The sequence below is a fragment of the Neofelis nebulosa genome, chromosome X (genome assembly GCF_028018385.1).
Source record: "Neofelis nebulosa isolate mNeoNeb1 chromosome X, mNeoNeb1.pri, whole genome shotgun sequence".
Lineage (NCBI taxonomy): Eukaryota > Metazoa > Chordata > Mammalia > Carnivora > Felidae > Neofelis > Neofelis nebulosa.
The window spans coordinates 8,940,087-8,963,066 of NC_080800.1; the positions used below are offsets into that span (position 1 = coordinate 8,940,087).

Here is a 22,980-nt window from a genome sequence, read left to right on the forward strand (position 1 = left end):
AGTTTTGTGGGTTTGAGCCCCAAATTGGGCTCTGTGTGGATGCCGTGGAGCCTGCTTGGGATTCTCCCTCTCCCCTCCCCTGCGAGTGCTCTCTCTGTCTGTCTCAAAATAAGTAAATAAACTTAAAAAAAAAAAAGAGATATCTTGCCCATGTCGGGGGCTTCTCCCCATTTCATTGCCTCAGAAAGAGGAGACACTGCCTCTCTCTGTTGTTACTACTGAAAACGTGCGAAGTAATGAACTGTTTTGCCCGGACAGCGCTGTTCTATGATGGTGGGTTGTGAGACCCTGACAGATGCGTTTTTGTTAAGTTGAACTTGAGAGTCCCAATTTACTGCCTCAATTAGAACTGTGCCTTCCAAGTTCCTGCTTGACTTTCATGTGCAAGATGCATTCAAAGCAATAAGCTTTCGAATTTGTACATTCTCAATGCCTTGAGCACTCACCCTAGGCCCTGATCATTTGCATTTTTGCAATGAACACCTGTTGTAAGTGACTCAGGCCTGCAGGGGCAGCGCACCAGCTTCCTTCAGCTTAGACGGGGACTGTTAGAGCCTGGGATACACTGAGAAGTGGAGGAATCCTCACCAAGTGTGGTAGCAGCTGGAGCAGGTTTGTTCCTTGCTGGTGCTCCTCTCACTGACCTGGTTTCCTCCGAGGAGAAACGGAAGGTCTGTAGGTATCTTCACTGAGGGACACGGCCAACTTCTAGAGTTCTGTATGCCCTTTTTCTTGTGACCGCACAGGTCCACCAGTTCTTCCCATTCCATCTTCCTCTTGCTCTTCCATTCCCTTTTCGAGTGACCAGCTGGGGACCCCTGCACCCCCAACCCCCCTTGTTTGAGCCTTGGTTCTCGTTCACGAGAAAAGCTTTTATGTTTTGGGCCAGGCACTGTGCTAATACCCTCAACAGCCCAATGAGGTGCTGTTATTGTGTAGTTGTTACAGGGAAGTATTTTTAAAAGGTGGCAGATGGTCCCAAGGAAGACAAGACAAGCGTGAGTTTGCTGGCAGGGGGGAGGATGCCTCTGTTGTCTCACGAGGAAATTTAGGACTGTGGAAAACGGTTTTTCCCTGAAGGTTCTGATGATTCCCTAAGTCACTTGCTAGTTTTGAACTCATTGTGTTTTGGTCAAAAATGCCTGTCATTTATCTCTTACCACAGTAATTGAAGCAGAGAAATCTCTCCCAACCGAAAGTCTCCCAGAAGTTGGATCACGTTTTAGGGCAGTTCGTGGCCTCCGGGTTGTAAAGATACGTTTATAACAGGATGCTAGGGTGGGAAGACTGTGTGTGAGACCATTTCAGGCAAGGCTATTATTAAAGCAAAGCTTACAACCAGGCAGGCCATGGTTGGGTATGAATTGGGGCCTGAACAGTCTGGATAATTGGATCTTCTCTCCAGTTGTATTGTGCCAATGGAGACTAGACCAAAAACAGAGGCTATTTCTCATCAACGTTTCCTCTCTGCCACAGGACTGCTAAGAGGGACCTCTTGTCGGCTCTCTCTGTGGCAGAGTGCCTTGAAAGTCTTCTTGGGTGACACCTCTAGTACAGCCTCAACCTGTTTGCTGAAACCAGGCCGAGTTGCTGAACTTCCTCATCATTACTGATGACTTCAACTGTGGAGGCACATTACTAAGAACATTACTGATGGGGAAATGTCATCCCAGGGCGGGGAATCACCTGTGGATTTCCATGGGTTTAGACCTTCGATCTGAAAATAGGGAGCCTTTCATCAATGACTTGAAGAATGGAATAAAAGAATCATAGGTATTAAGATTCCAAATGGCCTTAAAGCAACTGTAGGGGGTTGTCCTGCAGCTTGGAATTAGGTCCAAGTTTAAAGCTGCCTTGGGGCGCCTGGCTGGCTCAGTTGGAAGAGGATGCAACTCTTGATCTCAGTCTCCGGGGTGAGTTTGAGCCCCACATTGGGTGTGGAGATTACTTAAACAAATAAACTGAAAAAAAAATTGCCTTGATGGCATTGGTCATCAAGATCACATGGGAGCCCAAGGCCACCTTGATGTAAACCCACTGATGAATTTAAGTGCAAAATGTTGCAGTCTGTGAAAAGCTGGCTAAATTTGAGATTCGGGAGATGCAGAAAGCCTGGAATCTACATGATTTAACAAAACAACGACTTTGCTGTTGAAAAATTTGTAACAAACATAGCAATTCATTCCTACATCTCTCAAGGTAATTAGTTTCATAGATTAAAAGGGTCTATTCCGCTGCTCCCTGCCTTTATTCCTACCTCTCTACTCTCACAAATCCTCATTGGACTACCCAAAGCACAGGTAGTCTTGTTATGAATTACAGTGATAAACCATTGCTAGTACATTCCTCCCCTACCCTCAGATCCAGTAGTTGTGGTATTTGGGGGGTTGCTAGGATCCTGTAGCAAAACCAGGGACATGTATCATTTGCTGCATTTGGGAACGCTTTACTAATTTTGTGATGGCTCTTGGCACCAAGAGATTAGGCAATTTGAGTCTCTTGCCCAGTTCAAAGAAAGACACTTTTCCAAAGATGTATATTATTAAGGTGCCCTTTCAACTCTGTAACCCTCTGTGCAACCGTCTTGATCACTCTTTTGTGTCTCCATTGCCCACACCTTATGGTCTGTGGTCTGGGTAAATGCTTCATCTCACTGACTCTATCTAGAAAACAGAAGAGAAGGGCTTGGTCTCAGCACTAACTGACTGTGCCCAATCACAAAAATTAACTAAGAATGCTCTAAGCCAATGAGCTGGATCACCACTCTTCATAGATAGGAGCTACCCCAAGAGCCATCAGGGGAACAGAAAGAGTAGGTGTTTAAGCCAAGTCAGGAATAAAATTTCTGCTGACTGCAAGTCTCTGCCACTTTGGCTGGGTGAAATGATTTTTCCCGGAAGGTTTCAGTGATTGCCTAAAGCACTTGCTAGTTTTGCTAATGTGGTTTGACCTCACTGGGGCTCTCATCACAAACGCCTGTCATTTATCTCATGCTACACATAGCTGAGGCAGAGAATTTATTCCCAGCACCAAGAATCTCCTAGAAATTGGATAATCACCCCTTTGGTTCAATCCAATTTCATTTGATTGTCCCCTGGTTTAAGCCTCCTCTACGAATAAATATAACATTGATCTGGTGGTCGGTTTGTGTAATTGGCAATTGTTCTTCCCCTCTTCCAGATCATTTGTTTGTCTCACATGGTTTACAATGGTTGGATTTGTCAGAGGTATTCCCATTGGGCCTTCTAGATTTCTGCAGGCCATAATCTGATCCCCAGGGTTTCTTTATTTCCTCCCTTCTGCAATCTGTGAGTCACTGTATGTGTGTCTTAGCCATGGGCCAGCCTGCCATCTTTATTCCAAAATCGGAATGTGAGTTGCTGCCTTGCTTGCACCAGATTTTGTTAGGAGCAGGGAGACCTGTTTGCTTTCACTTGAAGCGAAGAGTTTTGAGTGTGACATTCCATAGTACGCATTAGCTATGGCCTTGACATTTCTTATATTTGATGGGTATTTGCTTATTTGCAGAGTATGACTCAGGAATGATTGCAGTATTGTAACTGTATTACTCATGTAGAGATGTGTGTGTGTGTGTCTATGTAATTTAACACTGTAAATATCAGCATAGGGTGTGAGCTGTTCCGTGGCTTTCATTTTGATGAATACATAAGTGAACGAATGAATGAATGATGTTGCACTGTTAGATTTTTCTCTTTAGTATGTAGCTAGTAACTTCACATTTTCATTGTCTTCCCAACAGTCGACCCATCCTCTCTGATGGCAAAAAGCAGTAATGCATTTGGTGCAGGGTTTGGGGCCATTCCAGCTCTAGGGACCATTGTTGACTGGTCTTAGGCCTATTGCCCCAGCGTTAGATACCCAAAGGGGCACACTGGTTTAGGTACCACTGAGAGAAAGAGTGCGGAAAAACCTTGACAGAACTATACATCAACATGTAACAAAACATGTAACATGTACATCAAGGTGTATTTTACTTCAGAGCTCTTACAGCATGCAGAATATGCATCTTACAATGCGGGCAATATGGTGAGTTGGTTCAGAGTGAAGCTCAGAACTTTTGTTTGATAGTTTGGGGAAGAGACACCCCCCCTTCTCAAGTACAAGCGAGGAAGTAGTGTTCTGGCCACCAACATCCTATGACTCTGAGGAGGACTGCCCCAGATGTGGCCAGTTGAAAAGAAACTGGGTTCTAGGAGCTCCTGGGTGGCTCAGGTGGTTAAGCATCTGACTTTGGCTCAGGTCACAATCTCACAGTCCGTGGGTTCCAGCCCCGCATCAGACTCTGTGCTGACAGCTCAGAGCCTGGAGCCTGCTTTGGATTCTGTGTCTCCGTCTCTCTCTGCTCTTCCCCTGCTCACGCTCTGTCTCTCTTTCTCAAAAATGAATAAACATTAAGAAAGAAAGAAAGAAGGAAAGAAAGAAAGAAAGAAAGAAGGGAAGGAAGGAAGGAAGGAAGGAAGGAAGGAAGGAAGGAAGGAAGAAAGAAAGAAAGAAAGAAAGAAAGAAAGAAAGAAAGAAAGAAAGAAAGAAAGAAGGAAGGAAGGAAACTGGGTTCCTGACACTGTCCTGTCTTGGCAGTGAGTTCTGCAGTTGTGTGTATTAGGACATTTTCTTTATTATTGAAGCCAGTTCCAGTTGGTTTGTTTTTTAATTTGGAACCTAAAGCATCCGGTGTCAAGTATGACTTTTAATAAAGGATACTGAGCTCAAGAGGACGGACCATACACTGGGCAGCAATTAGAATCATAAAGAAAGAAACCCAAAGTGTAACAGTGTAAGATGTGAAAGAAAGAATGACCTGTACATGGAGCAAAATATCCCTTCTGTGTCCTCACTTTTGCCTCGATTCTCTGATCACACCTGGCTCCTGCTCTTGAGTCCACTTGCAGGCCTTTTCATTGGAATTCCAGAGGAGTTTTCCAGGGAAAGTACATAAAAAAATAAATGGGAATTATCCAGTTTGGGAGAAAAACAACCCCAAAACAAAAGAAGTAACAGAGAAGCAGGATAGCAAGTGGTTGAAAGCTTAGGGCTAGCGTTAGGTCCTGATTTCAAATCATGACTCTGTTGCTCACTCCTGAGCCACCTCACTGGCTCCTCCTTATCTTCTCTCATCTGCCAAATGGGTCCAACCCTTGGCACTGTTAAAAGAATTAAACAAGGTTGATGCATGTAAAGATGTTAATGAATGCCTTACAGATGCTAATTTTTAATACTGGCAAAACTTAGAAATCATTTTCAATTATATACAGTATCCAAAAGAGATTGTAATCCAGTGGCCTTAGCCTCATGAGTATGTAAGAATAAATAAAGACAACTCTTCAGCCAGTAATAGCTGCTAGGCCTCAAGATAGATAATAGACCAGTAAGGTTCTTCATTGTCTAGATTCAGTAAAGTCCTCTCTGGAGTTGTCGCAGCACAATCTTTGGAACAGAAGGCTTGACTTTGCCTCCCTCTCCCATGGGCTCATGTCTTTGGGGTTCTTCCGTTCTTTCAGGTGCAGACTTCAGTAGCTTTATTTTTGCCTGGTTGTCCAGTAACCTCCACTTCAGTGCCTCTTTTCTTTTGTTTTTTTGTTCTTTTTTAATGTTTGTTTATTTTGAGGGAGAGAGCGAGAGTGTGAGCGGGGGAGGGGCAGAGAGAGAGGGAGACACAGAATCTGAAGCAGGCTCCGGGCTCCGAGCTGTCAGCACAGAGCCTGAGGAGGGGCTCGAATTTACAAACCACCAGATCCGAGGTTGGATGCTTAATGGACTGAGCCACCCAAGCACCTCTCAGTGCCCTCTTTCTAATTCATACTTACTCTATCCATTTCCTCCCTTTGTTGAAAGAAACAACTTCTGTGTTCCCATCCATTGCTATGAATAAAGAAATCATTGTTCAAAAACATTGGGTTTTGTGTAAATGTATTTTAAGATGTGATGTTTCAAAGAAAAGGATTGCGGTCTGAATCACAGACTAGAGCTGTCTAATTTTGTGGGTATTGCTTAAGAAGGAGGTCAGGTTTGGGGCGCCTGGGTGGCTCAGTTGGTTATGTGTCCAACTTCTGCTCAGGGTCACGATCTTGCGGTTCGTGGGTTCTGACCCCACGTCGGGCTCTGTGCTGACATCTTGGAGGCTGAAGCCTGCTTCAGATTCTGTGTCTCCCTTCTCTCTGCCCCTCCCCTACTCACTCTCTGTCTCTCAAAAATGAATAAACATTAAAAAAAAACACTAAGGTATCTTAATAGTAGATACTAAAAAAAAAAGCCAGTTTTAAGTCCGTCTCCAGGTATGGGTGTACCTAGGGCTTTGCTGCTGAAAGTGTTGACCTTGATGTAGCCAGGACATCACATGGGAGCCTGTTAGAAATACAAAATCCCAGCACCCCTCCCCAACCTGCGAACCAGAATCCCTACATTCACAGGTACTTCAAATGACCTTGACACTGGAGGAACTCTGCTCTCAGAAGCATAGTGGATGAGGGTAGAGAACGGACTGTGAGGCTCATCTTCTGATTGGAAGAAGGCCTTTGTGTGACTTTATGCTAAGTGTTCATTCTTTGTTTCTGTCTTTTGTATTATTCTCCTTTGTCATGAAGAGAGAAAGCTACTCATTTATTAAGAAAGAAACTACATCAGAGACCAGCCGTGATAAGGGATGCCCTATAGCACTAGGGAATATGCAATCAAACATGGCTTCTGCCAGAGAAAGCTCAAAGGCTGTAAGGATGGCAGTTAATGAATTCCACTCAAGTCTTCAGGAGAATCAGGATTAGATCCAGCAGCAGTTGGCAATGCTAAAAGATTCCTCTGTACCCTAAGATAAAAGGGGCTCAGGGGAAACAGACCCTGGTCACAGCTCAAGGGGGGTGAGCACAAAGAGTCAGGTCCCGGGAGGGGCTGCGAGCTAGGAGTCAGGCTTGAACTAGAGATCTGGACTGAGTGGTTTCCACTGGACTCTGGTCAGCCCAGAGTTGAAGAGTTGGCAGAGAGAAAAGGTCAAAGTCAAGAGAGAAGGTTATGCAAGTGGCATAGGAAAGAGCAAAGAAAAAGATTGAAAGTCCAAAGCAATAATCAGAAACCAGAAGTGCCCTGGGAGTTGAAGAGGTAGGCAGAAAGGAAAATAGGAGATCTGGGACATCAGCCCTTTGGACACTTTGCTGTTGGTGAGTGCTGGACATTGAGATTTGCCAGGAATCTAAGGTTATTACGAAATGGGGGCTCCTAGCTGGAGCGAGGAGAGAGGGTCATGGAGGGAGACAGGTAGTGACCAGGAGCTGTTGACCCAGGCAGACTTCTGTGCTGTGGGCGGCTGGGCAGGAAGGATGAAGTCCACGAGGTCAAAGATGCTCAAGTGAGAAAGGTTCATGGAGGAGCCCTGGTTTCTCCACTATGCCAGGCCAAGGAGCAAAGAGTTCCTGAAGGATTGTTGGGGGCAGGAAAACAACGGAAGGGCAGCCCAGGTCACAGAGGCGAGAGGAGTGAGGCAAACAAGGCTGTTGACTGGCATGCCGAGATCTGCCTGTTGGCTCTCTGTGCTCTTTCGTAGAGCCTGATGGGCACAGATGACCCTGAGCATAAATCACAGCACAAAGGAGGGCAGAGGCTTGCGAAGAATGCAAGGTACCTCAAACCAGTAATGTTTGTACTTCGGTTCAGTATTTCAGTTGCTAAAGTCTTAATCCAAGGAAAAGGATATCATTTTGAATATAGGACCAAGCATGCCATCAAGAAAATGTGCAGGCGTTGCAATCAGACACATGGGGGCTTTGGAAAATTATCTTTGGGCTTTCGTTTCTGTATCTATAAAATTGAGAAAATGCTACCTTCTCCGTAGGGCTCCTGGAAAGGTTTAACACATGTGGAACACCTAACATGGTAACACCAAACGCATAGCAGGGGGCTTGATGCAGCTGGGGAAGTGTGGGAAGGAGAAAGAATTCATGCTTGTCTGCCTGAGCCTTCTACCTGCTTTTGCTCATTATGGACGTTCCACTATTCTTTTTGTATTTGAGGGCTACTAATTTTTTGTTTTTGTTTTTGTTTTGCATTTACTGCACGAAGAAGATGATAGTTCTATTTCTGGTAGGTACTGAAAGAGGACAAAAGTACTTCTTAGTTTAAAATAGAATTGACCGAGGGAGAGTTGAACTCTACCTAGAAGATACACACAGCACAGCCCTAGGATAGACAGCTGCCATCTACTGCCTGTCTCCCTCCTGGTGGGCAGAGAACCTCAAGGAAAATAAGAGTCTTATAAGCGCTAACCCTGAAAGTCTAGGTCTGTAAAGGGAGGGCCAACATCTCAGCTTGTATCAAGCCAAAAGCTGCTATTTACTTGGTGAATTATGGAAAGGCCAGCTGCTTTCGAAGCTAGTGGGTGGGTATAGTTAGGTCACTACCCTTTCCAGACAGGATGTTGGCATTTTAACCGGGATCTTCAGAGAAAAATGCCACCATTCAAAGCAGTGACTCTTACACTAAGAAGTTTTGATGCTGTGGCAGATCCACTGGAGAAAAGTTGAGAGACAAGGAGACTTTAGGATATTTCTGTCCTTGGTGCTCCCAAACATTCTCTTTCCGGGTGAGCCTCTCTTCTTCCAAACTGATCCTAAACTTCCCTGATGTTGAGGTGGGGAATGGTTTCTTAAGCTGCTTCCTGGCCTTAGAGTATCTGAATAATGTATAGCTTATCACACTCACACACACATTAAAGATAGATTCTCCATGAAAAAGTCAACCAAAGAAGAAGGGCCTATTGGCCTTTTGATAGTGAAGACCACAGAGGATAAAAGTATTGCCTCTAAAAGATACTGTTTCTTTAAAGAAAAATCATGTAGCTCTGATGTGCTGGTGCTGTCTTTTCAAAACAAAACAAAACGCTTTAAAACACAAACACTGTTGATTACACACCATTCTCAGGTAAGCTGTGGCCTTGATCAATACATTGATTTTTGTTTAAAAGGAGAGGAAAACCTACTTTTTGGCAAGGGCGTCAATCTGGTTGACCCTTTAAATGTGTTAATTACACTTGTCAAAGCAATTGGGAAGACATAGCTTTTAAATATTAGATCAATTGATCAATTATAATGTGATTCCTCCGCTCACACACTCTGTTTTGTATCAAACAAGCCCTTGGCTGTTCAGAGAACAGAATTCATGCCAAACAAATTACCAGTGACTAGCCAATTTAAGAGATTAACCTTGCTTAAAAAGAGCCCCTGAATGGCTGTGATTCAGCGGTCTTCATTAGACTCAGTTCTTTCCTCCTTATTTGCCGTGACTCATCAGCTTTGATGGGACCAATTCTGTGATCATTTTCACTTTGTTTTGTCCTTTCTTGTAAATTGCATCAGATTTTTAAATTTTAATTTTCCATCACACAGGACCATATTTATGGTAGAAGGGCTTTTTCTTGTAAAACAAACGTATAAATTCTGGTTCACAGAAACATTGGAAACCGTACTACCTAGCAGGTGGTGTTTTTCTCATGTATAATGAGTAAAAAAATCTTAAGGCATTTAGATTGATAGATTTTGCTGCTGCTTCCTATTTAAAAAGTAGCTCAACAGTGGAAAATAAATGGAGCGAATGGCTGCATTTCTGTAAATTTGCTTTTCAGAATTACTCCAGCATGGTCCTGGGTCTCAGAAATGGAGTCTGTGTCCCAAGTGGAGTCCAGGGCATTGGCCAGCCCATGTGTTTTTATTCTCTGGTGTTCTGATGGGTACTCAGAACGATCTGATGTCATGGTGGCTTCACAGTGGTCCTTCCTCCTAAAAAAGCAAAACCAAAAACAAAAACACCTTTCCAAGGCTGACATCCCCTGTGATTCAAAAGGGATTGGTTATCTTTTTCAAAAGACTACAATATGTTACATGGTGTTAAGTAGAGGTGTGAGACTTACATCTAAGAATCCTGCAGCATATCTACTTTAGCAAGATTGACATATATGGGGCATTTTGCCTGTTTAAAAAAAAAAAGACAAAACAAAATACATTTGGAATTGGAAACCAAAGAATATATGCTACCCATCTTTGAGGGGAAGAAAAAGAAATCCTTCTAGTAATTACTGCATGAGAAATCTAAACTGAATCACTGTATTAATGAAATGGTTATTATGAGCACTATAATTCAGTACTGGTAGGAAAATTGGAATCTTAATGAAGAGAGTGTGTTTGTAGAGAATAAATTGTGCCCCACAAATACAAAAATTTATTTTGAAGCAATTATAAAATTAGGGGACAAAACAAAAGAACATCTTTAAGATTTTAAATTTTTCCAGCTTCATTGAGATATAATTGACAAAAGTTGTATATATTTAAGGTGTACAAAATGTTTTGATATGTGTACATTTTGAAACTATTACAACAATCAAGCCAATTAGTATATGCATCATCTCACATACTTGTGTGTGTGTGTGTGTGTGTGTGTGTGTGTGTGGTAAGAACACTTGAAATTTGCTACTAGAGAAGATCTTAAGGGGCATCTGGGTTGCTCTTTGGGTTGGGCTTCTGACTCTTGATTTAGGCTCAAGTCATGATCTCACAGTTTGTGAGTTCGAGCCCATGTTGGGCTCTGCACTGACAGTGAGGAGCCTACTTGGGATTCTCTCTCTCTCAAATGTACAGTACAGTGTTGTTACCTATAGTCAGCTTGCTGTATATCAGATCTCCAGAACTTATTCATCCCGCCTAACTGAAACTTTATACCCTTGGTCTAACATCTCCCCATTTCTCCCAGCCCCTGGTAGTTACCATTCTACTCTCTGCTTTTATGAGTTCAACCTTTTAAGACTCTACATATAAGCGAGATCATGCAGTATTTGCCTTTCTGTGTCTGGTTTATTTCACTTAGCATACTGTCCCCCACGTTCATCCATGTTGTCACAAGTGGCAGGATTTCTTTCTTTTTTGAGGCTGAGTAATATTCCACTGTGTGTGTGTGTGCGCACGCGTGCGTGCGTGTATGGTGCATTTCCTTTATCCATTCATCCATTGATAAGCACTTAGGTTGTTTCCATATTTTGGCATCTTAAAGATCTGAATTCACATCCAAGTGAGTGGTTTTTGTTGAAACCTGGCATATATGTAACTGTAGTATTCCTGGTCTTCTCTCCGTACCACCACTCTCCACTCTAACAACTTACCCTGGGATACATCCCTCTTTATTCCCGTAGTACCTTGTTCTTTGTAGCACTAAGCACTTTTGTAATTACCACTGTCTCCGAAAATTAATTATGGTGAACTATATCAACACCAGGAAGTGGGATTCACTGGGGGCCATCTTAGAGTCTGTCTGCTACAGGATCTAATCCTTAGTAGCATTTTATTTATTTATTTTTGAAATCTTTTTTTATTTATTTTGAGACAGAAAGTATGAGTGGGGGAGGGGCAGAGAGAGAGGGAGAGAGAATCCCAAGCAGGCCAGCACTGTTGGCCCAGAGCCCGACACAGGGCTCCCTCTCATGAAATGTGAGATCATGACCTGAGCCAAAATCAAGAGTCGGATGCTTAACTGACTGAACCACCCAGACACTGCCTTAATAACATTTTAAAATAAGGTCCGATGTTTCAGACATAAACACTCTGAAGTTAGGATTCCATAAACTAATTATCACGTAAAACTAGGAGCCAGCCTTTTACTGTTGCCTGTAAAGATTCCATGCCTTTGAATCTATTTTATCTTTTTCTGGAAGCAGACTTATATGATAAGATGCCTCAATAAAAGACATGTAGGTGCACACTAGAGCAGAGTTTCTAACTTTGTACCTCTATTCCAACAACAGACAGGGATTTAAATTTAGACCCTAATTGTAGTTGAATAGACTTTTAAAGTCAAGTTTAAGGATAGTGATTGCTTCTAAAACTCCCACCCATCTTACATCCACTTGAATCTGAAGTGTTTCTTCTGTGCTTTGAACAGTAAGAAAAATGATTTCCTTTAAATTTTAGTCATTTGCCTTAGTCCCCTGAAAACATTTCATAATTTGCTCCTCCAAACCAAAGAGCAGACAACCCTGTCTTTGACATTGATAAAGCATGTGTTTCAGTTGAGATCCATTATGAGAGTGCACAAGAGTTGATTTTAGGTTTCCTTGCCCTAATTGCAAAGAGTGGCAATTGAAATCATATTGAAGTTTTACCGCAAGTGCACTCACATCCAGATCACAGGGAACTGTTGTATTTTTATATCTAGACTACTATCCAGTGATTTAGAAGATAGATATACTCTAATTTTATTCACTGTGTTCTTTCTGAGTGCTATAATAGGCTTTTGTTTGCATGCGGGCACCTAATTAAGAGAGGGGGGAAAAATCCCTTGTTAAAATCAGCTGGGAATAATCAGAATGATCATTCTGTGGCTCATAAATATTACATGAGCAATATGGGTGCATCAGTAACATTTAACTGTTTTCCAATTCCACTTAAAACTTTTTGTTCTGAAAGTCTCCAAGCCCAGGAGAAGATTGGTGCTTTAAATTCTTAATCTCAAGAAGAGCTCATGGGATTTCTATTTGCAGCAGTTTGGTTTATTTATACACTTTCAAGGATTACAAAAACCAACATGTTATTGCTGTGGCCACGTGTTTGGTTTCTCAGGCTGGGAATCTAGTGTGGCTTACGCTGAGTCCCAAGGGTGAGGTGCCTACATTTCCTGAGCTATTTCACCACCCATGTCTCATACCTTAATATTTTGACTGCCCTTTTTTGTTTTGTTTGAATTCTACTGCCTTTTGAGAACTTGGAGAAATGGGACACGATTATATAAATCTTCCAAAAAAATTAGATCACAGTTGTCATTCAAAAATTTTAGCTATAATTCCAGAAAAGAGATGCAAAGAGAGAAATAGATGGTAAAGAAATTTACTTACAGAGGGAGGAAGATTTAAGCCCCACCTGAGTTCTCTTTACTGTCCATTTTTTGCCCCCACCTTTCTAACACGGTGGCCTCCTTGTGCCCTCAGAAGGCCCTCCAAATGATTACCTGTCAGGGAGCTGCCTCCTCTTGGTAGAGGGCAAGGGGGTAAGAGGTAGCTCTCCAGGGTGAGGAAGAGTCTTGAGCACCCTCTGGAGGTTCAAGTGCACAACCAACAGATACTGTGTTCCAACGTAATCAATGATTTGTGACTTCTATTGCCATTTTTTGGTTTTTGTTTTTTTGCAAATGTTACAATTCATCCATTTAAAAATAGGATTTTAGGGGCTCCTGGGTGGCTCATTCGGTTAATGTCTGACTTTGGCTTGGGCCAGGATCTCGTGGTTCGTGAGTTCAAGCCCCACGCTGGACTCTGTTGTCATCTGGGAGCCTGCTTTGGATCTTCTGTCTCCCCTTCCTCTGCCCCTCCCCCACTCGTGTGCATGCACGTGCACCTGCACACACACACTCTCAAAAATAAATAAGAATAGGATTTTGTTCCAACCATACTTGAAGTTTTTGTTTTCCCAAGAATGTTTTAACCAAAAAGAATAATGTTATTTCTTTGTCTTCTCTTTCCAAAATACTGGATTTTTAAAGTGTATTTATTTATTTGGGTGGGGTGGGGAGAGAAGGAGGGGCAAAGAGAAAGGGAGAGAGAGAATCCCAAGCAGGCTCCACACTGTCAGCACAGAGCCTGACACAGGGCTCGATCCCACAAACCGTGAGATCATGACCTGAACCAAAATCAAGAGTTGGACCCTTAACTGCTTGAGCCACCCCGGTGTTCCCAAAAGCCTGGATTTTTCAGGTAACAGTTACATCGGGTACCTGCAATGGATATAACTCTATACTAAGCATCATGGACAGTAAACAAATGGAGAAGACGTGGGTACCATGCCTAGGTTGTAACCAAATCAAGGGTTATGAGTGAGTGTTCTAATTATGTGTCTAGACAGGGATTTCTCAGCCTTGGCACTATGGATAATTCTATGCATTGTGGGATATTTTCCAGCATCCCTGGTCTCCACCCACTGGTTGTCAGTTACACCCCCTCCCCTCACCCCTCACCCTGTGCCTCTGAGTTGTGATAACCAAAAAATGTCTATAAACATTGACAATTGCCCCAGTTGCAAACCACTGGTCTTAGAAAACTATAGGGAATGGAGATGAGGAGTACAAAAATAGAAACAAAAATAAACATTCATTTTAAAATAGTATGTTCTATAGATTACTGTGTCGAACTTGAGCTAGAGACATGCCTCGTACAAGTCAGTGGTGTAATATGAGAATTTTCATAAAAACAAAGTTTTTGGATGTTCTTAAAAGTTATTTTTTATTTTAACACTTTTTGTGGTGCAGTGATTTCAAGGGCTACAGTGAGTCTAAGGGAATATAGTCGGTTTTTTGCCCTTTACATTTTCAAGTAGATATTTGTAAATCAGGCTGAGAGCAAAGAATGATGATGTACTGAGTCCTTGTTTGAGAATATTATTCATGTGTCAATTTTTCTTCAGTGAAACAAGAACAAAAGCTCTTGACTGGAGTCCAATTCTGCTAATTATTTTGTGACAAACAGGTTTCCTGTTTTGTTTTGTTTTGTTTTGTTTTTCCAAAGAGTGATTTATGTGCTAATAGCAACTGCACAAGAATAAACAACAAAATCTGAGGCAATGCATTTAAGATTATTGGTGTTTGCAAGCGAGGCCTATCTTCATGTAGACTGGCAGTTCTTAACTGGTGATTTTGCTCCCCCAACCCCCCTCCCCCCCAAACATTTGAGAATGTCTGGGAATTTTTTTTTTTTTAAGTAGGTTTCATGCCCAGCTCAGAGCCCAACCTGGGGCTTGAACTCAAGACCATAAGATCAAGACCTGAGCTGAGATCAAGGGTGAGATGCTTAACTGACTGAACCACACAGGTGCCTCAGGATTTTTAATTTTCACAACTGAGTAAAAGGATGCTATTGACATCTAGCGGGTGGGAACCAGGGATTCCGCTAAACAGTACACACGGCGAAGAATTCTCCAGCCCCAAACTTCAATAGCGCCAAAGTTGAGAAACCCTGGCATATACATATGAGGAAGGAGGGTTTCAGAAGCACATAAGGAGACTTGAGCCTCAGAAAAGTTATTTATTTGCAGAAATTCCTCCCCTGTTGACCTAGGGGAGTTCATTCCTTTGAGTCTAGCATAGACTTCTCATTCCCTTCTTTTAAAAGGCAGATTGTCCTGGGAGAGATAAACTATGGAGTTACTAAAACACAGAACCCTCCAGATGGTTTGTTCTTAGGGTAAGAAAACTGCAGGATAGAGCAAGTACAGCTGCTTTGGGGAGTGCATTTGGGGGTGGGGAGAAGTCTTTGAAATGAGGGAGAAGCTGCTGACTGGGTCTGCGGAGTCTGTGTGGTTCAACTCTAGCCTCGCTTCATTTCCTTATGGTTGGTTGTTTTCAGGAGCGTTCTTTTCTTTTAAGTTTTTACTTAGTTAGTTTGAGAGAGAGACCGAGAGAGTGAGCAAGGGAGGGGCAGAGAGAGAGAGAATCCTGAGGAGGCTTTGCACTGTCGGTGCAGAGCCCGACTCGGGCGGCTCGAAACCAGGAACTGTGAGATCATGACCTGAGCTGAAACCAAGAGTCAGTCGCTCAACCGACTGAGCCACCCAGGCAGAGTCAGTCGCTCAACGGACTGAGCTACCCAGGCGCCCCTTTTCAGGAGCATTATTAACGTTTATGAACACACCGAATGGCAAGCTCTTCGTTCAGGGGCGTGTGTGTTGGGGTTGTATTTTAGATTAAATCTAAATGACGATTCCTGTAAAATGAACGTCCCATACTTTCTAATTCTTCAGCTAATGAGTGATAATGGAGCCTACTCACCCCAATAACTCAACTACTCCAAACTTTACATTTTGCTCATAGACTTCTAGAAGACATCAATTCTGTTGGAAGCTCTCGGCTTAGTCCTTCATTCTAGCTCTGTGCCTATGCTCTCTCTTTTCACTGTTGCATATTTAATCCCACATGTCTGCTCTGAAGGAGGCCTAGAATAATTTGAAATACTGGTAACACTTTAAAAAGCCCTTTTTCCCCAGTCCCTTTTCCACCCAGGGCTCCAAAATACTTGGAAAATACTTGCAACCGCTCTCCTTTTTCTCTCAGAACAGCTTGAATCCGTGGTCCTTGGACCATTTCTTTTCCTCCCAGATTATGTGTTCTGTGTACTGAAATGTTTCTGATTTTTAAATTGTAGTTATTTATAATGAGAGGTGGGTTTAATTAAGAGTTTAGCCGAAACTTTCAAAAGTGATCTGAAGATCAAAGACAGTCACACTACAGTGTCATACTTGGGGGCACAGCTTGCCCTACAATTTGGGTTTCCTGACATCTGGTTTTTCACAGTGGGATACTGTAGCACTTCATATTTTTTCAGTCACAGATCAGCTGGAAGAGGTCCCAGGGAAATTTAATTTTGTCATTCCATCTTTCCCACTCTTGCTTGGGTCCTGCTATCTTTATTTTCGCAGGTTTCCCATTTTAGTTGCCAATGAGCTGTAAATAGAGTTGAATATTCAACATTTCAGACTTCTTCTCCCACCAACAGGCACAAGGGAAGACTCTACTTTCCTTGGAAAACACTCCTTAAAATTGAAAGATTGAAAATTGAAGATAATGAATTTTCTGATGCTCTTTCATCAGTTAGATTTTTAGGCATGCAGTTATTTAAAATATTAAGAGAAACTTACTTAAATTGTTAAAATCTCACTGTTAATGTCACCATAATTATTAACGTTGTCCTTCTTGATCATTTGAAGACTTTCACCCGACAGGTATATCAGCCCCTCCCTATATTTGGCATCTGTCGTAGCCGGGACCATTGTGGATTTGGACTAAAAGCGTGGGCAAAATCATCTACTTCCATAGTTGGTATCAGACTGCATTGGAATATCTAAGACTCCAACTCTTAGGTTCATTAAATGTGAGTGAGATATTAGAGTCCAGAAGTGATCTTCAATCAAATTGTACCTTGGTAGACATGGGAAGGCTAATTTTCAGGATCTTGGGGCAATGTTACTTTACAATTCTGCTGTTCAGTTCTATTTCATAATCAACAATAGGACTTTATACCTGGCACATTTGGGGGGAAATCTTAAGGTTTTATTTAGATAGCTTCCCCATTTATAAAAAGAAAAAAAAAAAAAGGGAGAAGACAGTGTCCGTAGAAAATGCCGTTCCATTAGCACGCTGCCTCTTTGATAAATTATGGAAGTTGCTATCTTTCTGTCAGATGACAAAGGGGAAAATTAAGAAAATACATTTAAATATTTGTTTCTGGTAAAGTGGAAAACTATAAATAGCGCGCTTTAGCAGAAGATTCCTTCCTCAATGCCCTTTCGGCCCTTCCTCACTGCATTGGCAAAGGAAATAAATAAGAATTGACAGTCACATTCCCAGAGTGGTGGCAGTTAGGTTAAGAAAATTCTCTGGGTAAGACATGATTGCGTCTTCAGGAAATGCATCTATAGTGCTCTGCTTCCGTCTTCTTAGTCTGTAATAGATAGAAATATTTAAAATATATGCAGCAAATAGAAGGAAATTCCTTCAAGGGAAAACAGTAATGCTTCCTTTTATATATTTATTTGTTGTTGTTATACATTGTAAAGCCCTTGAGGCCGTAGGTGATGGCTTGTTCATCTTTTTTCAGCCATTATGTATCAGTGCCTGGGACATAGTAGGTGATTAATCCATACATATTGAACAAATGAAAGCCTATTTTGGGGTATCAAACTAACATCCATTGCCTTTTGTGTCCAGCCATTCTGCAAAGAACTTTGATGGGAAAGCCAGAGAATGGAGTAAACTTTGATGTAGTTCTGGCTTTCGAGGAGATTTCAAGGTAGTTTGGAAGATGAGATATATACATATGCATACATACAAAGTCAGCTTGTAACTAGATGCTCCTGTGATATAGACTAAAAATGTCATAGGAGTGGTACAGTCCTTGCAGCTCTAAGAAGTCTTGGAAGGGTGATTACTACATGAAAGAAAGGTGGCTTAAAAAGAAGCTTTGTAGATGGGCTGAAAAGAAGGAAATAATATTCTAAATGGGGTTCAGGGAGAGAGGTTCTTCTGTCTGATCAAAGATATAGCATAAAGAATTACTCTGGGATGCAAATGGGGAAGAGATTAAACTACTTGGTGGTTTTTGGAAACAAGGCAGAATTTGAATCTGAAATACTTTGCAACAGGAAACCCTGCAAATTGTGAGAGGAGATATGACGTCAAGGTGGTGTTTGAGAAGAATTGTTGAGACATAGACTTCAGGATGGATTATAACTGAGCAAAACCAGAGTCGGGAATATTGGTTAGGAGGCTGTTCTAGTAATCTAATTCTAAGGAAGGATTACAAGAATATCTCATTGGTGTTTTGGATTTGGAAGAAGGGGTATAAGGTTAGATGGGAGGTAAAAATTTTTCTCATATTTCCTAACATGCATGTATTAGTCAGCTATTGCTACAGTAATGCTGTGTAACAAATCACTCCCAAACTAGTAGTTTATAACAACGAGCATTTTCTTTTCTTGCTCATAAGTCTTTGGGTTGGCTAAAGTGATTCTTTTTTAGGCTGCAACTTGGTGGGGCTTGGTTCCAGGTTTTGGAATCCATGGATCAGGCTTTGAACTCCAGGCTTCACATCTGCAGCATGGGTGTTATTGTGGGGCTCAGGCTGAAGTGACAGAAGCTACCTAGAATATGCTCTCCTTGTGGTCATCACAGGAGGGCAAAGTATACTTAAAGGTACTATTAAGAGTTACATTCCTTTGGTCAAAGTCAGTCACATGACAAAGCCAAAGTCAATGGGACAGGGATGTATATACTCTACCTCAAGTAGAAGGAAAGTTAAGTAAATATTTTCTGAGCAATAACCCAAACTTTTAAAACTGATGTGTTTTTTTTGAAATGCATCTGGACATCATTCAAGTGGCTCCTTACTTGAGTATATGTCCAGCTTCTCAGTGAATAGAGTTCTTCACGATCTGCTCACATTCCCATCCCAGTTCTGCTATGTTCCCACCTCTGTCTTTCACTCTGATCATACCGAGCTATTTGCAGTTCACCATGAAATCTCATGCCTTCTTTTCACACATTGTTCCTTTTTGCCTGGAATGCTCCCCTTCTCCTTTGAATCTTTTCATTCTCAGGCTAAGCGTTGTCTTCTCTCAACGGCCCTCCCCACCCCCCAAAGGCTGTGATTGATGCCACTTTTCTTTATTCCCTGAAACTTTATGCATTACTCTGTCATAATACCTATCCTGGATGTTGGGCATGTGACTTGTTTTTCTATATCTCCCTTGCATGTGTTGACTGAATAAGGCTAGGATAATGGGGGAGTCTTTAGAAGGAGTTGAAAACTTGGGAAGGTTTTCTTGGCTTTGTTTTTGTGTTTTGTTTTTGTTTTTGCTGTTGTGTGGGTAGATGAAGGTTAAGAAAATGAAGTGTTCCCTTTGGGCCTTTTTAGCTTTGAGGTGAGGGTGGGATATCCAAGTGGCTCTCCATAGCCAAAAGTCTGGGACTGGAGCAAAGGTGAAAGAAAAGTCTGGAATAGGAAATCCAATTTGGCAACCATCTGCAGTAAAACTTGTAGTGAAATCTTGACTGTGATAGTATAGTCTTTTCTGCCTAATTGTCATCTAAAATCCTGTTTTTGGAAGTTCTGCCATAAAAGGGGATTTTTTAAAACCTTTTTTTTTTCTGGCAGTCAACCCCTAAATCATGCCTAAATAAATCATAGGAAATGTGTGATTGTTCATGCTTGGAGGAAAAATGATTGTTTCAACTTAACATATCCTACCTCCAAAACTTTTATTTCTAAACAGCTTACATCAGGAACAGCTGCATAGTTACTTAAAAGAACTAGTTGACTAAGTGCTTTTCAGTTTGTATGGGATGATGTTTTTCCTTTGCTTAATAAAAAAAATCTGCTTTGGTTTTTTAAAGCAGGAGTAGCTCAGGGTTGCTATGTAAATGGGCTGTTAGTCTTTGCATAATTTCATAGGTCTATGGGACACACAGTAAATAACAGTTGGTCATCTGACTGCTGGTGTATATGGATCTCATCTAGAAAGCCCTTCCATGTGCTACTTCCCGGAGAGGCCTTGGGAGATGGTCACCTATGGAACTACCCCACCTACCTCCTCACTTTATCCTGGGTGCCCACATCCTGCCTATACTCACGTCCACGAGGCTCTCTTGACAGTCGCCATATTTGTCCATGACCTGCCACTCAATCCAAAAGCAATAAAGACATCACTATAAAGATCAAAATGGAAGAGGTCAATTTGCAACTTCTCAATGATAAATGTCTTAAAGAAACTTGAGGAAGAAAGAGATCCAGAAATGGCCCAACCCCACAAATTAACATAGAGTTTTAATAATGAAACACTAACATTAGCAATTAAATCAGAAAACTTCCAAGTTAAATAATTTTTTTTTTAGCAACTCTGACAAAAGTTCGTACATTAAGACAAATAACATTGGGTATGTTGCAGTGATTCCCTCAAGATGTCGTTAAAACATGTTTGAAACTTGACGGGGGAAGTTACAGAAGTTACAAATTCAGCACGACAAGATGAATTGGCTCACGCAAAGTGACGTGCGCACCTGGAACAGTCACTCGGGAACTAGGTCTGTATCTCCCACTGCTCATCACATCAGAGACTCTCAAAGGACAGAAAGCAAGTCTGAATGGGAGATTACAGAAAAACAGGCAGAGGAAGCAATTAGCAAATGGAGTGCTTCAGCTCCCCCAACTGAAAACCTCTTCTTAAAATGATTATGAGCATCTGTGCATGCTGTTGATGGCTGCGTCTGTCTTTGGAGCCCATCAGCGATATTCAAAAAGGGGTAAAGATGAGCCTTTCCTCGTCAACACACCAAGCACATCCTGAAAAGATGTTCTGTGCTTTGAATTCTCTTCTACTCTTTGAGGAAAAGCATTCAACTTAGAAATATGTTAAAAGCCCATGTTTGAGAATTAAGCTTAAAGTGAAAAAATGATAGACCTTCTCAGATTTATTATTTTTTAATTACACAGAATCATGTATTTCAATGATAGTTTTAAAAACTCACTTTTCTGCATCTTACCTCCTTGACTTTTTCTGCCATCTCAGTTCCACCCTCTCTTTGCTCTTACCACGTTATATCTTTTCTGTAGGTTTTGATACAAGCTTGGATTATTTTTACCCAGTTAATTTGGCATAGAGTAGGGCTCTGAAAATACCTGTGAGGATTTTGACTTACATGGAGGTAAGGTGCTACCTAAGCCAAAGAAACATAAGCCAAAGAAAACAGCTCTTATTTTATTTATTTTTAAGATTTTATTTAAGTCCAAGTTAGTTAACATGTAGTATAATAATGGTTTTCTACTTGATACAATTTGTAACTCATTGGATGCATCTTAAAAACTGACATAAATCCATTTTTAATCTTGGTTTGTCTTGCCCAGTGTGAACGTTCGTGCATTTAGCTGCTGGAATCTAAACGTGCTTGAATGTTAGGTGCTATTCTAGACCCTCCTGGTGGGTTATGTATTACATGGTATATGCATTGCTCACCTTTCTAAAATCGGAAGAAAGAGGATGAGTTGAGGTATGCATATGACCCTAAGAGTTCCAGGTAGAGGCTGGCAGATCTCTCCACGTGCACACCATTCCCTGGCCCAGTACCTATACTTAGTGGGCATTTGCATTAGTTAAGGTTGGCTGTGCTAGCTGCTGTAATAAAGACTGAGAGACAACCACATCCGTTATATGATTCCTAATATTCTTTTAAGGTGCACCACCTGGAATTGAACTGAGTTGAAAGTGCAAGGAGTTTCAGTTAGTTGCCTTTTCCTATGATTTACTTGACAATCACACGAGTGTAATTGAAAATAGAGGAAGGTGATAGATGATAGATAGTTTACATTAAGAAAGAAGGGACGATATGAATGACCATCTATTTGTCAGATATTTTATGAGTGTGGACAAATATTGATTTAAGGGAGCAATGTTGCCGTACCATGTACTCCAGCCCCGAGTGCCAGAAACACAAAGAAACTGACGTTATTAAAAAACAAACAAAGCAATCAAGTTATTGAAGAGGAGGGTGAAAGTTATCCCATCTAGTACACTCACAACACCAATTTTCACTTTGGAATTTTTCCTCTGAGAGGCTTGTTGGAATGACTTGACCTGCAACTCTGATGCATTTTTATCTTTGTAATGAAATGAGACTTTTGGAATTTTTCCCTGTACGTGAATCCTTCAGAATTGCCATTGAATTAATCCTCCCTCCCCCCTCACTTTTTTCCTGAAGACTATTGGTTTTGAATAAAGCTTGACGTCCCTTAATTAACAGACTAGGACCAATGCCTAGGCTTTTAGAAAAAACGATCTAGAGTGGGCCATGAATGTATTGTCTGTGTGTAACCAGAATCTAGGAAGTAAATAATCATAACCGTGGTTCTCACTCATCCCAGGGGCCAGCAGAGCATCCATAGACACACAAAGCTCTGTGTTAAACACAGGATTAGGCGGCTCCTCAGAGGCTCATTCTCATAATGCTGGAAAGGAAGATTCAAAATGTGACCACAGAGCATTGGACTTTCTTCTCCGTGCATTCTGTAGAGCATTTATTACCTAAATTCTGGACAATGAAGGATGTGTTTTAATTAACTTTCTGTGTCTCTAGTGAGTTCTTGGACCCCTCACTCCGGTTTATGTGCCCGGAATGATATACAGGAGTAATAGCCTGCCTGCCTGCTTCTGCTCATGTGGGTATAGGGATCCGTTATTTTCCTAGGCTTATTCATAGGCAGGTGGCTTTGACTGTGTGTCAAGTCAGCGATTCGAAGAAACTTGAGAGCATCACTCCTAGAATTGTATTTCTAGTCACAGGACAATGCCACAGACTGATTTAAAGCAAGTATGCAACAGAAAAGCCAAGTAAAATTAAGTAATGTTAGCAGTCAAAAGCTATCATGCTATATTCTTATTCCTCTCTACCTTATGCCTAATTTTT

The 22,980-nt window shown here is 41.6% G+C and overlaps 1 protein-coding gene across 5 annotated transcripts in view; it reads left to right on the forward strand.

Moving 5' to 3' along the window:
• FRMPD4 (FERM and PDZ domain containing 4) overlaps positions 1-22,980 on the forward strand; it is an 850,869-nt gene that overhangs the window by 155,038 nt on the left and 672,851 nt on the right. The window contains exon 1 of one of the 5 annotated variants that reach the window (XM_058713634.1): positions 6,871-7,169. The exons of the other annotated variants lie outside the window; for them this stretch is intronic. The gene's annotated coding sequence lies outside the window, so the exon portion shown is untranslated. Of the gene's footprint in view, positions 1-6,870; positions 7,170-22,980 lie in introns of those variants that run through there. 5 annotated transcript variants of the gene reach the window in all.